We start from the raw sequence: 17,643 nt of genomic DNA on the forward strand, positions 1-17,643 counted from the left end.
CAGATGGTGATGCAGAGTATTTTTCATATCTAAGGTTTCTTTGAGCACACATTCTTCTGCATTAGAACTTTTTTGTTTAAAAGTTAACTGACACTGGGTGGCTAGGTGGCTCAGTGAGTAAAGCACTGGCCCCAGAGTCAGGAGGACCCGAGTTTGGTTCTGGCCTCAGACACTCAACACCCACACAAAAAAACTAGCCGTGTAACATTGGGCAAGTTACTTAACCCCAATTGCCCTCCAAAAGGCAAAAAAAAAAAAAAGTTAACTGACAATAAAGCATGGTATCCATCTCCAGATAGATAAGGAATGAACTCGGAATATGGATTGAAGCATATTTCCTTCCTCCCATCTCTTCTTTTCTTCCTTCTTTTCTGCACATATTTGTAATAGTCTGTTTTTCCATGGATGGGGAAGGGAGAGAATTTGGAACTGAAATTAAAAAGAATTGAATTAATTTTTAAAGTTAACTAATAGATCTATAACTAAGAAGTTTGATTTACAAAAAAATAACATGGAAATTTGCCTTAGAAAAATGAGATAAAGAAGTATATATAGTACAGTTTCATAGTTTTTCCTTTTTCTTCGTAGATATTTAGCTTTCAGAAGAAGAGATAGGGCATTACTCCATATTTTTTTGTGATTCTTTGTAGCAGCTATACCTGACCAATTATTTTTTTGCTTCCTGATACACAATGTAGCACTTTTTCTGTAGAAATAATATTATAAAAACTGATTAGATTCAGCTAAATAGTGAATTAAACTATTGTGAAATGGCTTGGAAACTTAATAGATAAGATCATTTACTTTAGAAAAATGAATTTCAGATTCAAAATGCCCTTGTCTCATACTTTATTGAATAGTTTCCCCTGAAGACTCCCTCTTCTTTCCTCCTCCCCTTCTGAAACCATCCCTTGCCTCCCCACCCAACATTATCTCCCACCATTTCTTTCTTTATCCCAATCTCTTTTGAACAAGTGGGCCTTGTCATAAACCAACCCTTCTACATGTACCTTTGATCTCATTGTCACCTGTCTTCTCTAGCAGATTTGTTTCCACGATTGTCCCTACTTTCTCTTTAATCTGCAGTACCTTCCTTTCAATCAATTGAAACTGCTGTCTCAAAAGTTACTAACAATATACTGACTTACATATCTGATGACTACTTCTCTGTCTTCAACTCTCTTGACTTCATGTGACATTCTTGATCATCATCAATCAGTCATTAAGGATTTATTAAACTCCTACGATATTCTAGGCACTGTGCCAATGCTGGGGCCACAAAAAGAAGCAAAAGGCAGTCCCTGGCCTTGAGGAGCTCACAGTCTAATGGGGGAGACAATAAGCAACAAATATGTACAAACAGGCTGTAAGAAAAGAAAAGAGGAAATAATTAACTGAGGAAAGCACTAGAATTAAAGAAGGTTGGGGAAGGCTTCCTATAGAAAGTGGAATTTTGGTTGGAACTTAAAGGAAATCAGGAAGGCCAGTAATTGGAATAGAGGAGGGAGGGTGTTCCTATGCCCACATCTGTACTTTTGCACTGGCTGCCCCTCACTCCTAGAATGCATTCGTCTTCAACTTTAATTGACTTTATCAAATCCCTGGTTTCCTCACCATCTTCTGTAGGAAACCTTTCCAAGCTGCTAGGATACACCCTCCCAATGCTTCTTGTATTTATTTTGTGTGTTTTTCTGTTTATGCTCATATGTATACATGTCCTCTCCCTCATTTGAATGTAAATTCCTTGAGAGCATGGACTGTTTCAGTTTTAGTCTTATAGCACCACTGTTTAATTTAGTACTGGCACATAGTAGGTTGATTGATTATTAACAACCTGCTTCCAAACAAATCTGAAATGCAACCGCTTTCAGTGGGGCTATGTAATTTCTATTTTGGGATTATTTAAACTGTGTTAGAGTATAAATTAGATTTAATAAGTTCATGAATTACATTTATTTTAAGGTTGTTACAATTTTGAGTATATATTACTTTACTTAATAATTATGTTCCTAATAAGTTATATAAACATTCTAATTTTATAAATTGAAACTATTTAATTAATGCATTATATGACAGTGATTCTTAAAGGAACTGCAATGATCCAATAAACTTTATTGTCTTTCTTACTACGTGAAAGTTACTGATCTGGGGCCTGAAGATACAAAGACAAATTGGAAAGTAGTTCCTTCCTTCAAGAAGTTTACATTCTACAGGATGACAATACATGTAAACATATAAGTATGTACCTGATTATTTGAGATAGCAATAACAATTAAGGAGATAAGAAAAGGAAGTGGCAAGTGAATTGAGGCTTGAAGGAAGCTAAGAGGAAGAGGGGAGAAAGGAATGTGTTTCAAGCATGGAGGACAGTAAGCAAAGGCATGGACATAAGAGTTGGAATATTGAGCTTCGGAAAAGCAGATGGCCTCAGCCTTGGGTCATTCCTACCATCTACTGCCTTCACACCTACACACACATGCAACTGAAAGATGCTGGAGAAAATCATACAATCATTGTGACTGGATCTAATACAGATTTATGGTACATTATCTCAACTGGGCCCACATTGCTTTAAGGCATTTTTTTTTACTCTTCCCTAATTAACTAACAGTCCCACTCCTTTCTTCCTTCCTTCCTTTCTTTCTTTCTTTCTTTTTTTCCTTCCTTTCTTCTTTCTTTCTTTCTTTCTTTCTTTCTTTCTTTCTTTCTTTCTTTCTTTCTTTCTTTCTTTCTTTCTTTCTTTCTTTCCTCTCTGTCTCTTTTTCTTTCTTTCCCTTCCTTCCTTCTTTTTTTCTTCCCTCTCCCCTCTCCCTTTAAAACTTTTTTCTTCTTTTCTTAACCCTCTCCTGGCTTCCTTCCCTTCACCCCCCACCTTTTGAGCTGAGAACTTTGCCTCATAACTTACTGAAAAAATTGAAACCATTCACCAAGAGTTCCCTCTTTTCACATTACCCAGATGTCTTCTGTCCCCCCATCTCATCTTTCATCCCCATATCACCTGAAGAGATGGTCCTTCTCCTTAGCTAGACAAGCCCTTTTGCCTGTACAAGGAATCCCATTCCATCCCATCTTCTCTTGCCTTCTCTAGCATTCCCACTCTCTCACCCATCTTTAGTTCCTCCCTATCTACTGCTTCCCTACTAACATGCCTACAAATATATCCCTGTCTTTTAGATCCTAAAAAACCCTCACTTCATCCATCCATCCACCTGTACTAGCTAGCATCCCATATCTCTTTTTCCTTTTGTGCTTAAACTCCTTGAGAAGGCCATCTAGGTGTTTCCATTTCCTCTCTTCTCATCATTCAACTGAAACTGCTCTCTCCAAAGTTCCTGGTGGTCTCTTTGACACTATCAGTCACGCTTTTTCTGGATACTCTCTTCTCTAGGTTTTCAGAAACTCACTCTTTCCCTGTTCTCCCCCTGCCTCTCTGACTATTCCTCAGTCTTCTTTACTGGATCTTCCTCCAGGTCGTGCCTGCCAACTAGGTACCAGATGTCCCAGAGGACTCTGTTCTGGGACTTCTCCTCTCCCTCTCTACTATTGTACTTAGTGGTCCCATCAGTTACCATGGGTTTGATTATCATCTTTTTGCTAATATTCTCACACTATTTATCCAGTCCTAACCTCTCTGTGACCTCCGGTCTGGCATCACTAACTGCCTGTGAGACATCTTGTATGGGGTATCCTGTAGATTGTCAGAAATTGAACTCGTTATCTTTCCTACCACAGCTCACCCTCTTGTAAGCTTCCCTGTTGTTAGTTAAGGGTCCACCATCCTCCCAGTCACCATGTTCTCCATGTAGCTCTGATCCTTGACTCCTCACTCTGCTCTGCCCAACCCCCAGCACATAGACCCATATCAAGTATATCGCCAAGTTCTGCTGATTCTACTTTCATCGCATGTATCATCGTAGTTAGCTCTTTCTCACCTCTCTTGCTGCCACCGCTGTGGTACAGGTCCTCACCATTTTACACTGGAACTGTTGCAATAGCTTTCTGATTCGTCACCCTTTCTACTCGATAAACTCCAGTGGTTCCCTATTACCTCCAGGATCCAACATAAAATCCTTTGTTTGACATTAAAAGCCTTTCATGACCTTCTCCCCTGCCTACCACCTGTCCAGTTTTCTTACACATTATGCTACTCCCCGTCCCCCCCATAATCCAGTGACACTGGCCTCCTTACTATTCTTTGCATGCGATTTTCCATCATCTCCCACCTCTGAACATTTTTACTGACAGTCCCCCATGCCTGAATTATTGTCCCTCCTCATCTCTTTGTCCTATTTTCCCTGGCTTTCTTCAGGTTTTAGCTAAAATTCTACCCTCTACAGGGAACCTTTCTCGATCTCTATCTTAATTCTAGTTACTAGAATCTAATGCCTTCACTCTTTATTATTTCCAGTTTATCTTGTATATAACTTGTTTTTATACAGTTGTTTGCATGTTGTCTCCCGTATTATACTTGTGAGCTCCTTGAGAACGAGGACTGTTTTGTTTTTTAACTTTTCTTTGTATCTCCAGTAGTTAATACAGTGCTTAATATTTCAGTACTTAATAAATATTTATTAAGTGACTGAGATAATAGTAATCCATAACCTGGTGGATGTTGTCTGCCAGTCTCCCCTTCCTCTCCCCCCAGTCATTCTTTCTCCATTTTCTAGTTCAGCACTGACTCACATTATCTACTCTGAATTTACATTCTGTTATCTCTGCTGGTCCCACAGTGGTATTTGGCGGTCCTTTTACTTTTTGTTAGCTGTCACTACGTCACACTCCACAGCATCTGTTCTGAACCTTCTGTTCCCTTCCTAAACTATTTATATAGCACATACTTCCCACCTTTCCTCATACTTTCCGAAGAAAATGGAGGTCATCTCCGATGAGACCCCTCTTCTCATTTCTACATATAAAATTTCAGTGAAATCCTTCATTCTCTTATACTTTGTTTTAGTCTATCAAGAAGAGGTAGCCTTCTTCCTTGCAGGATCATCCTCTCTGTATATGTTCTTGATTCCATCTTTCATATATCTTCTAGGACCTTCCTCCTTCATTCATCGCTTTTCACTCTCTATTCTTCAATCCCTCATAATCCTCTGCCTTCATCCTTTCTCCTTAAAAACAAACTATATCTCCTCTATTCCTAAACCTTCACTAACTCTAGCCATCCCTTCAAGCTGTTGTTTTTTTATTTTTATTTTTTCTCAATTACATGTAAATAAAAATCTCTAACATTTTATTTAATTTTGAGTTCCAAATTGTTTTCCTTCCTCTGTCTCCTCCCCCCTCCTTGAGGAAGCAAACAATTTTATGTAGCTTATACATGTACAGTTATGCAAAACATTTCCATCTTAGCCATGTTGTGAAAGAAAACAGACCAAAAAAAAAAGAATAATAAAGAAAAAGAAAGTTTAAAAAATATGCTTCAATCTACATACAGACTCCCATCAATTCTTTCTCTGGTGGTGGGTGGAAGTTTTTTTATCATATGTCCTTCAGAATCTTTTTGGATCATTGTATTGCTGAGAATAAGCTATTGCCTCTCCTTACTTTCATGTTGAGAGACTGCATGGTACTATACATGGTACTTTCTGTGGAACAGAGAGCAGGTCTCAGAGGCAGCAAGACCTGGGTTTAGGTCTCAATCTGATATATATTGGTTGCATCACCCTGGGCAGATCACTAAACTCCTAAGTGCTCTAAGGAACAATTAAACTGCAGTTAAAGTGCCACGCTTCTTTGACAGAGGAAGTTTCCTCACCAGGAATACCAGTGAAATCGCAGGTCTGGTCCCCTTCTCTTTCCCATTCCTTTCATACCAAATTCCTAGGGAAAAACAAAACAAACAAAACTGCTTGTCTCCAGTTGCTCAACTGCTATTTCTGAACCCACTGAAATCCAGTTTCCTACCTCACCATTTCACTGAAACCATTCTTTTCAAGGTTACCATCTATCTTTAAAAAAAAACCTTTTTATTGATATCTTTTGTTTTTACAATACCCAAATTTCCCCCATAGCCTTGCTCTTCCCTCTTCCAGAGAAGTGTCCCATATAACAAAGAATTAAAAAAAAAAAAAGGAAGAAGAGGGGAGGAAATCTGCAAAGCAATCAGTATATTGACAAAATCTAATAGTATGTGCAGTATTTGGCACCTGTGGACCTCCCCCCACCCCGACCTCTACAAAGAAGTAAGAGGAGGTTTCTTAACATATCTCTTCTTTGGTACCAAGTTCGTTGTTTGTAATTTTGGAATATTCACTTTCAGTTGTTTTGTGCCAACCATCTCTAATTTTTCAATCTTTTCTCAGTTCTCCTCAATCTTGATCTCTCTGCAATTTTTGACACTCTTGACCATGTCCTCCTTCTGGATAGTCTCTTCTTCCCAGTTTTTAATGACACCTCTCCATTCCTGGTTCTCTGCCTGACCATTCCTCCCCATACATACATATCCATCCCTTACCTCTCTTGTAAACTCTCCAGTCTTGCAGCCACAGTTGTCTGTTCTACACTCCACATGGACGTCCCATAGTTATCTTAAATCTAGCATGTCTAAAAAAAAATTTATCTTTCCCAAAAAGCCTCTCCTTCTTCTTAGCTTCTTTCTTTCTATTGAGGGTACCTCCTTCCTTCCAATAACCCACGTTCACAAGCTTAGAGTCATGTTCAGTTCTTTCCTGATCAGTTACCTGTCAAGTCATGTACCTGCACATCATTTCCCATGTCTATCCTCTCATACAGCCACCACCCTAGTTCAGCTCCTTCTCATCTTTCATCTGGCTTATTGGAACAACCTAAGTTAAATTTGTTCAATAGGTATTTATTTGTTGGCTGCTTTGAGTAAGGCTTTGTGTCATATATAGCAGATACAGAGAAGAAAACAAAGCATTACTTGTCCAGCTGATAAACCATGTACATGATAAATACAAAGAAAAAATATTTATCTATATGTCTACATATGTATATATGTATATATATACATAGATACATATTCCTTTATATGTAGTAAATACAACAAACAAAAAATTATTTTCTGAAACAGGAAGAGCACTAACTAAGAGCCTGGGCCTTGTGTAGGTGGCATTTTAGTGTGAGCAAAGGATGTGCTATGCTACCATGAGCCAGCTATGCTACTGTGGTCTGGAAGCAGGGCATATGATGGTGTATATAGTGGGTACTGGAGTGCACACCCGAGAGTTCTGTGAAATTGGACTGATAAAGTAGACTGTAGTCTGATTGCAAATGACTTAAAATTCCAGACCAAGTGTGTTTAACCACAGATACAATAGGGAGCCACTGAAGTTATTGAGGAAGGGGAGTGCTCTTATATACTTGGCAGCCACATGGAAAATGGATTGGAAAAGGGAAAAGATGGGAAGGTGTAAGACCAATTAAAATATCATAATCAAAATAGTAATAAGACCTAAAGTATGGCAGTGGCCATATGTGGAGCAAAGTCTTCATAATAAGACATGTCGATTGATTGGGGCTGGGAATTGAGGGTAAATGGAGATAATGGAAAAAAACTAGAGTCCTCAAAAAAAATAAATAAACTTATTTGGAAGCATGGTAGATTTAGGTGGTGGTAAGGTAGTGATTTTTGTTTTGGACATGTTGAGTCTTAAATACCTGTGGCATTTCAACTTAGGAGAGAGATTAAATTAGTGCCGGATATGTAGAGGCAGCCAAGTGGAGCAGTAGATTGAGAATTGGATTTGGAGTCAGAGATGCCTGAGTTTGACCACTGTCTTCAACATTTATAACCCCGAACAAATCACTTATCCTCTCTAGGCTTCATTTTCTTTATATGTAAAACAAACTATTGGATTCTTTGGTCCTTTTCCAGCTCTAACTCTGTGTTTCCATAGTTCTTTGATCTTAAAGTCAACTACAATGAAATGATCTTCCAAGACCTGACATCAGTACAAGAGGGGAACCTAATATAATATAAAATTAATAATTATAATTGTATAAAGAAGGAAAGAGAGCCTATGACAGAACTTTGAAAATTACCTGGAGTAAGTAGGAAAGACATTTATGATGATCCATCCAGAAGACTAAGAAGAAGTGGTCAAAATGTTAGGAATGGCCAAGAAAAAACTCATAGAAACTCAGGGAGAAGACAATATCAAGAAGAGGCATTGAAGGAGGAAGGTGGAGGTGTCAACGTGTCAGATGCTGTAAAAAGGTCAAGTAGGATGAGGTTTGAGAAAGGGCTGTTAGATTTAGTGATTAAAAGATGGTTGGTAACCTAGGAGAGCAGTTTTACTTGATAAGAAGTTAAAAGCCTAATTAAAAAGTTTTGAGAAGTGAATGAGAAAGGAGGGGGAGGCAGTTAAATATAGATAGCTTTTTCCAGGCGTTTGACTGTGAAAGAAAAAAGGGATGTAGAACATACTTAGTACTTCTTTCTATATATATTAACTCTTTATGGGGTATATGGGGTGTTTGAGGAAAGACCAGCCACTCTAGTGTGAGGGTGTGCTGGGTCCTTTTCAGGGCTGCTCAGCCACCTTTGTTGTCCAACACCTAGCACACAGCTCTGGCCTGTGGTTCCACAAAGCTATGCAGCACACAGAGAAGTACGCATTAGTAAAACCATAGAGACAGGTGGGAGAAACCAGGCTGAGGGTAACTGACAGGCCTCAAGCCTGTTAGTGAGTTTGGAGGATGTCTACCCCAAGTTTGTAAAGATATCTTCTGTTAGAATGGACAGATGAAAACAGTTTGTTCTAGTGGCCACAGAAATGGCTAAAGCAGGTGCTGTGGCGTGCTTAGAGCTTGGTCAGACAACAGAGACATCAAGGTCATCCACTGCATTATGGTTCTTTGCCAGTCTTCCTGACTTTTGTCTTGCCACTGGTCTTTGACAACTCTGGAAGAGAAAGTGAGGCTGCCAGCTTTGTGCAATTCCACCTCATGTCATCCAGTTCACGCGTAAGTCAAGACCTCACCCCTTGATGTCATTGGTCTTCTTTGAAAACAAAGCACAAACAATGACAACAGCTCCTTAAAGGTAGTGATTGTTTCCGTTTCTGTTTCTTTATCCCCTCGGCCAGTACCTGTCTCATGGTAGATGCTGACTTAATAAATCGCTTATGAATTGAATTGACAGCTTGAATGGATGATAGGGTCAAATTAAGGGTTTTATAGATTTGGAGGGGAAGAAGTTATGGATAAGTTTATAGGAAGCAAAGATAGTGAGAAATTGAAGATTAAAGAGGATGTGAGTGAAGGAGCAAGCTGCCAGGAGGGGAGGAGAATGGAATCCAAGGAATGAGTATAGAAGAAGGGGCCATCCTTTTGAGACTGGAAGGATTAAGGGATGAAATGAAGACGATATGATGTGTAGAATAGAGTAGAAGAGGGAGCTTGCAACAGATGGCCTCTGTTTTCTCAGCAAGTTAGTAGTAAAGTCTTCTCCTTAGAATTAGGGTAGAGGAAGTAGTTTAGGTAGCTTGAAGAAAGAAGAGCCGTTTTAAAATATCTATTGTGGGGAGTCTCATAGTCAGTTAAGGAAGAGTAATATAAATGCTAGGGAAAAAGAGAAATCAAGCATTTATTTGCTTGTGCAAATACTTGGGAATAATCTGTCTCCTCATTGAAATTCAGATTCAACTTCAGTACCTTTGTTTCATGCAAAGGTTGTGAGGGATGACATAGTGGAAGATTCCCTGCACATACATTGGGCCCAGTGACAGAGTAATTGCTAAACAGCGTCCAGAAAGCAAAATGTCTAATTTCTGAGGCTCTGATCATACAAGTGAGAGTCTTGGTTTATGAGGACAGGTATAGCTATACTATTAGAACTATATTTGTATCATAGAAGGAATTTGGTAGAATTCTTTCTTTTCCTAGCTTGCAAACACTTTATATAATATTGGATTAAAATTTTTAAAATTAATTTTAAATTTAAATTTTTTTTAGTTTTCAACATTCAGTTCCACAAGCTTTTGAGTTCTAAATTTTCCCCACCTCCCTCCACTACCCAAGACACATGCAATCTGAAACAGGTTCTACATATACATTCATATTAAGCATATTTTCACATTAGTCATGTTGTAAAGAAAAATTAGAACCAATGGGATGAACCACAAGAAAGAAAAAACAAAATAAAAGGAGAGAGAGAGCAAATACTATTACTTCTGTCTGCATCCAGACTCTGTAGTTCTTTCTCTAGATGTAGATAGCATTTTGAAATTGTCTTAGCACCTTGCATTGCTGCAAAGAGATAAATCTAACAAAGGTAATCATTACACAGTGTAGCTATAACTGTGTGCAATGTTCTTCTGTTTCTGCTCACCTCACTAAGCATCATTTCATATAAATCTTTCCAGGTTTTTCTGAATTCTTCCTGCTCATCATTTCTTATAACACCATAGTATTCCATTGCAGCCATTCCCCAATTGATGGGCATCCCCTCAATTGCCAATTTTTTTTTAATTAATGTGTTTGTTTACTTTTAGTTTACAGGATTCAATTCCACAATTCCTTGAGTTTCATATTTTGTCCCTCTTCCTCCCCTCCCCCCCATGGTGGCATATAGTCAAGTATAGAATCTGTAAATACTTTCACTTTATACATTAGTCAGGTTATAAAGACGGATTGTATCAGATGGAATGAAAAATGGTAAAGAGGACATAAAACCAAAGAAGAAAAGGAAAAAGATCAGGTATTTTGCTTCCATCTGGATATTATAAATTCAGTTCTTTCTAGTTCTTTCTCTGGAAGCACACATTTCTCTCCATCGTGAGTCTTTTCGGATTGACTTATATCACTGCATTGCTGAGAAGAGTCCAGTCTATCAAGGTTGGTCATCACACATACATCAATTGCCAATTTTTTCTACCACAAAAAGAGCTGCAATTAGTATTTTTGTACATGTGGGTCCTTTTCTCATTTTTATGATTTCTTTGGGATATAGCCCTAGAAGTAGTATTGCTGGGTTGAAGGGTGTGCACATTTTTATAGCCCTTTGGGCATAGTTTCACATTGTTCTCCAAAATGGTTGGATCAGTTCACAACTCCACCAACAATGCATTAGTGTTCCAATTTTCCCACATCTTCTTCAGCATTTATAATTTTCCTGTTGTATCATGTTAGCCAATCTGATAGGTATGAGGTGGTACCTAAGAGTTGTTTTAATTTAAATTTCTCTTATTAATAGTGATATACAACATTTTTTCATAAGATTGTAGATAGGTTTAATTTCTTCATCTGGAACCTGCTGGATTAAATTTTTTTTAAAGCAATTTGGGGTTAAGTAACTTGCTCGAGGTTACACAGCCAGTTATTTTTGTGTGGGTGCCGAGTATCTGAGGCCAGAACCGATCCTGGGTCTCCCAGTGCCGGGGCCAACACTCTTACTCACTGCACCACCTGGCCGCCCCTAAGTAATTGGGGTTAAGTAACTTGCTCAAGGTTACACATCCAGTTATTTTGTGTGGGTGTTAAGTATCTGAGGCCAGAACCAATCCCAGGTCTCCTGACTCTGGGTCCAGTACTCTTACTCATTGTGCCACCTGGCCTCCCCTAGATTAAATTTTTGATTAAATCCATTTATTAGTCCATCTTTTCCTGAGGTTTTTTTCTTTTGAGTCCATTTATGGCTTGTTCACATTCTTTTTTTCTGAGAAATGAGTTTATTTTAATTCTTATAATCTGAGTATTCTAGTATTCTATATTTTTGAAAATACTCACCCATTTCATTTGGCTTTCAGTTTTGTTGGCATGTAGTAGAACAAAATAATTTCCTTTTTTTCTTTTTTATTAGTTGTTAGTTCCTTTCCATATTTGATGCCGGCAATTTGGTTTTCCTTCCTCTTTTTTAATCACACCACCCAAGAGTTTATTTTATTCATTCCCCACCTGACCACCCAAAAGAAAAAAGAAAAAAAAACCAACCCCTTGTATTATTTGTCAGTGCAATGGGGTTTATTTATTACTTTCAATTTTGTTAATCTCTATTTTGATTTTCTTTTTTTTTGGGAGGGCAATTGGGGTTGACTTGCCCAAGGTCACATGGCTATTTTTTGTCTTAAGTGTCTGAGGCCAGATCCAAACCCAGGTCTTCCTGACTGCAGTGCTGGTGCGCTGTTCACTGCACCACCTAGCCACCCTAATGGTTTCTTTTTTTTTTTTTTTGCTTTTTGGAGGGCAATTGGGGTTAAGTGACTTGCCCAAGGTCACTATTTTGATTTTCATTATTTCCATTTTGGTGTTTTGTTTTGGTATATGTGTTTTGTTGTTTTTCTAGCCGTTTAAAAAATTTATTGGGGGTGGCTAGGTGGCACAGTGAATAGAGCACTGGCCCTGGAGTCAGGAGGACCTGAGTTCAAATTCGGCCTCAGACACTTAAGACTTACTAGCTGTGTTACCTTGGGCAAGTTGCTTAACCCCAACTGCCCTACAAGAAGCAAAAAAAAAAAATTTATTTTATTGCTTGTTGATGAAATTGTTTAGAGCTTTAAATTCCCCCTCAGGACTGTTTTGACAGAATTGCAAATATTTATATGTTGTCTCATTGTCATTTTCTTTGGTGAAACGTCTTTTGTTTCTGATTTAATCTTTAACCTACCAGTTCTTTAGGATTAAATTATTTAGTCTCTAATTAATTTTTAAATCTTTTTTTAGATGCACATTGTTGAATATAATTGTATTGGATTGTGCTAAGTAAAGGATGTATTTAATCTTTCTGTTTCTGCATTTGTTTATGATGTTTTATGCCTTAGCCAATGTTCAGTTTTTCTCTGAAGTTGCCATACACACTTCATATAGATACACACACACACTCCTTTCTATTCCATTTAGTAGATACTATATCTAACTTTTTCAGTATTCTGTTTAGGTGCTTCTTTCTCACGTGAAGTTTTCATTGGTTTATCCAGGTTTATCTCAGCTCCGGAGTCCCCTTGTCGTTCCATAACCTATTTGTCTTCTGCTTCTCTTACCTTCCCAGACTCAACTCCTCGTCTGCATTATGATCTTTCATCCTTAGCTATTCAGTTCTCTCCCCAGTTCTCTCCCAGGCTGTGGCCTGCACATTAGCTGTTGTCCTTCTTTTCTCCATCCCAAGATGGAACGTCAACACTTTGGTGAACCATTTCAATTCTAAAACTGGCCTCTTGAGTTCCTGGCCCCCCATCATAGTGCTTACTGTGCCCTGCAAAATTTCATCCTTGGATTGCTCCCACTATCTGCTGATTGAACAAAGATGTTCTGACTGGGTCCACTCCAAATATATGTTGCGCTGTCTCACCCAGGCTCTCACTACTACTCAGCAATCCTTCTATACTTCCCTTCTATCTCACTGTCCCAGTCTCTGCAGTGGTTCTTCCAAACCTTTTCCTCTCTCCTCTAACCTCCCATGGCTCCCTCTTGCACCTCTATCAACTGAGCAAGCCTGTATTTTTCACACAAAAAAAATCCTGAAGCCATTTACTGTGAGCTCCCTCTTCTTCCCTCTTCCTCAGGATGTAATCACTATCTATCACTCAGATGCCTTCTGCCACTATTTCCTAATTTGTTCCTGTCACCCTTCCCCTTGCCAAGGCAAGCTCTTCTACCTGCCCAGTCAAGCCTTTTCTATCCCATCTCCAACAGAACCCTCCCTCTGTCATCCCCACTCTCTCATTTATCTTCAAACTCTCCCTGTTTACTGACTTCTTTCTTACTGCCTACAAAACATGTCCCTATTTCCCTCATTATTAAAAAAAACCCTTATTTAATCCTTCTATCTCTTATTGATAGAGGAATGGCAATAGGTTTTACAGGGGCTCTAATCGATGACCAGAGTCCCTGAGTCTGGAATGAATTCAGTAGGCCCAAGCAAACTTTGAAGTCAAGATTGTAAAAGTTTATTGTTACACTTTAAAGCGGATGGGGGTTCTTAGGGAACCTGCAAACTTAAAGAAGACATGGGTATAGTTTTTAAGGAGTCAAGATAGTAAATCAGGTGTCAGTTATGCTAACTGGGTGAGTAAGGGTGGGATTAGGGAGGAGTTAAGGAGTGGTCAGTGCTTAAAGGAACATACACTTTTATTTATTTTTTTTTTAAGCAATCTGGGTTAAGTAACTTGCTCAAGGTTACATGGCCAGTTATTTCTGGGTGTGGTGCTAAGTATCTGAGCCCGGATTCAATCCCCAGGTCATCCTGACACTGGAGCCGGTGCTCTTACTCTTACTCGCTGAGCCACCTGGCCACCCCTAAGCAATTGGGGTTAAGTAACTTGCTCAAGGTTACACGGCCAGTTATTTCTGGGTGTGGTGCTAAGTATCTGCGCCCGGATTTGATCCCCAGGTCATCCCGACACTGGAGTTGGTGCTCTTTACTTGCTGAGCCACCACCTGGCCGCCCCTAAGCAATTGGGGTTAAGTAACTTGCTCAAGGTTACACGGCCAGGCGTTTCTGGGTGGGTGCTAAGTGTCTGAGCCCGGGATTCGATCCCCAGGTCATCCCAACACTGGAGCCAGTGCTCTTACTCGCTGTGCTACCTGGCTGCCCCTAGGAACATGCACTTTTAATGTCAACTGTGCAGGCATATTGCCCATAATTCACTGGGAAACAGCCCAAGGAGGGGCTTCCTGGAAGTGTGGTTTTAGGCCTGAAATGTCACTAAGTCAGCTATCAGTCAAGACTGACTGAGAAGTGCCTAGGCTGCCACCCATCAGTGTCATGTTTGACAAGATGGATGTTGGGAACCAAGGCCAACGGAGACTCAGTATGTGAATAATTGGCTAAGGAGTTAACCTATAGATTGTGCATTGAAGGATTCATAGATGCATCTGGGGAGATAACATTTGCCTAAGCTAAAATGTTTATAGATGGTTTAGTGAAGGATTCATAGGTGTAGCTTGTTATTGTTCCAAGCAGAGATAAACAGCTCATGAGTTGTTGCTGGGCAGAGTGCTGGCAGGGGGAAGGGGCAGAGTTAATGCTCTGAGGCTGGGGAGGGGGAAATGTGATTTTACAGACTGGTTTTACAAATTGATTTTACAAACTGATGTCACAAACTGATGTTACAAATTAATTTTACAGACATAGATCCCAAGCACCCCATCATTATCATCCTGTATCTTTTCTCTCCTTTGTGTCTAAACTCCTTGAGAACTCCATCTACAATAGATGCCTCCAGGTCCTCTCCTCTCACTCTATTCTTAACTCTTTACAGTCTGACTTCCAGACTCATCTTTCAACCAAAACTAATCTCTCCAAATTTACCAGTGATCTCCTAATTCCCAAATCCAGTGACCTTTTCTCAATCCTCGTTCTTCTTGACCTTTCTTCATCCTTTGACTCTGTTGATCACCCTCTTTTCCTTGATAATCTCTTCTCCTAAGGTTTTCTGGAGATTATTCTCTCCTCAGTCACTAACCATGGATGCCCCACACTGCTCTGTCTTGAACCCTTCACTCTTCTCCCTCTGCTATTTCTCTTAGAGATCTCATCAACCTCTGTGGATAATCACCATCGCTATGCTGATGACATCCTGCCCAAACCTCGCTGCTGCCCTCCAGTCTCACATCTCCAACTGCCTTTCACACATCTTGAAATTAATATCCAGTAGACATATTAAACTCATCATGTCCAAAACTGAGCTTACTATCTTTCCCCATAAGCCCTGCCCCATCCAGACTCCCAGTTACTATCAAGGGGAGAACCATTCTTCCAGTAGTTAGGTGTTATTTCTGAAACACTATTTCTCAACCTCTCATGTTCTCCAGTGTGTTGTTAGGGCCTGTCAGTTTCACATTTGCCACATCTTTCCTATATTCCTCCTTCTCTTCTCTGCTCTGCCAGTAGCACTGCTCTAGTTCAGGTCATCACTTCATGCCTAGATTATTGCAATAACCTGCTTGTGGGTTGGCCTGCCTTAAGTCTTTCCCTCTTCTAATCATTCTTCTATTTAGCTACCAAAGTGATTTTTCTAATTTTTTTTCCAATTTATTTATTTATTTTTAGTTTTCAACATACATTTCCACAAGACTTTGAGTTAACAAATTTTTCTCCCTGTCTTTCCCCTACTCCCCCACCCCAAAATAGCAAGTCTACCAAATACCTCTCCCCCCAGTCTATTCTCTCTTACATCCTACACCAAACTGCACCCCCCCCAACTTTCTAGTAGGTCAGGATAGATTTCTATACCCCAGTGCCTGTATATCTTATTTCTCCATTGCATGTAAAAAAACAATTGTTTTTAAACTTTTGTTTTTAAAACTTTGAGTTCCAGATTTCTTCTCTTCTTCCCTCCTCACCCACCCCCACTGGAAGATAACCAATTCGATATAAGTTGTACATGTGTAGTTACGCAAAACTTTTCCATAGTAGTTATACTGTGACAGACTACCTATATTTCCCTCCATCCTATCCCATCCCCCACTTAATTTATTTTCTCCTTTGACCCTATCCCTTTTCAAAAATTTTTGCTTCTAACTACTCCCTCCCCCAATCTGCCCTCCCTTCTGTCCTCCCCCATCTTATCCCCACACCCATTATTTTCCTGTAGGGTAAGATACCCTATTGAGTGTATATGTTATTCCCTCCTTACACCAAATTCAATCAGAATCAGGTTGATCCATTCCCTTTCACCTTCCTGCTCTTCCCCTCCATTGTAACAGTTTTCTTTTGCCTCTTTTATATGAAATAATTTACCCTAATCTATCTCTCCCTTTCTTCTTCTCCCAATAAATTCCTCTCTCGCCTCTTAATTTTATTTTTTGGATATCATTCCTTCATATTCACCTCATCCTGTGACCTCTGTCAATGTATACATGAACATACAAATGCCCACACTCACATATATTTGCATATATACATCCTCTTGTACATACATGTTTACGTATGTATACATATATATTGCCTTCATCTATCTTCATACTGAGAAAAATCTTATGAGAAAAAATTATTATTTTTCCATGTAGGAATGTAAATAGTCCAGCTTTAATAAGTTCCTTATGATTTCTTTTTCCTGTTTACCGCCTCATGCTTCTCTTGCTTCTTATATTTTCTGTTCAGCTCTGATTTTTTTCATCAAGAATGCTTGAAAGTCCTCTATTTCATTGAATGACCATATTTTTCCCTGTAGCATTATACTCACTTTTGCTGGGTAGATGATTCTTGGTTTTAGTCCTAGCTCCTTTGACCTCCAGAATATCATATTCTAAGCCCTTTGATCCCTTAATGTAGAAGCTGCTTAGGTCTTGTGTTTTCCTGATTGTGTTACCACAATACTCAAATTGTTTCTTCGTGACTACTTGCAGTATTTTCTCCTTGACTTGGGAACTCTGGAATTTGGCTATAATATTACTGGAAATTTTCTTTTTGGGATCTTTTTCAAGAGGTGGTCAATGAATTCTTTCAATTTGTATTTTGCCCTCTGGTTCTAGAATATCAGGGCAATTTTGCTTGATGTTTTCTTGAAACATGGTATCAAGGCTTTTTTTTTTTTTTTACCATGGCTTTCAGGTAGTCTGATAATTTTTAATTGCTCTCTCCTGGATCGATTTTCCAGGTCAGTGGTTTTTCCAGTGAGATATTTCACATTGCCTTCTAGTCTTTCATTTGTTTGGATCTGTTTAATAGTATCTTGATTTCCCATAAAGTCACTAGCTTCCATTTGCACCATTCTAATTCTGAAGGAATGA

The 17,643-nt window shown here is 39.1% G+C and overlaps 1 protein-coding gene across 3 annotated transcripts in view; it reads left to right on the forward strand.

Annotated features, from left to right (window-relative positions):
- Positions 1-17,643, forward strand: part of TOGARAM1 (TOG array regulator of axonemal microtubules 1) — a 111,186-nt gene that overhangs the window by 54,465 nt on the left and 39,078 nt on the right. The gene's annotated exons all lie outside the window — the stretch shown is intronic.

The sequence above is a fragment of the Petaurus breviceps genome, unplaced genomic scaffold, assembly GCF_028583685.1.
Source record: "Petaurus breviceps papuanus isolate PSGF00001 unplaced genomic scaffold, PetGlider_PUasm1.0 189, whole genome shotgun sequence".
Lineage (NCBI taxonomy): Eukaryota > Metazoa > Chordata > Mammalia > Diprotodontia > Petauridae > Petaurus > Petaurus breviceps.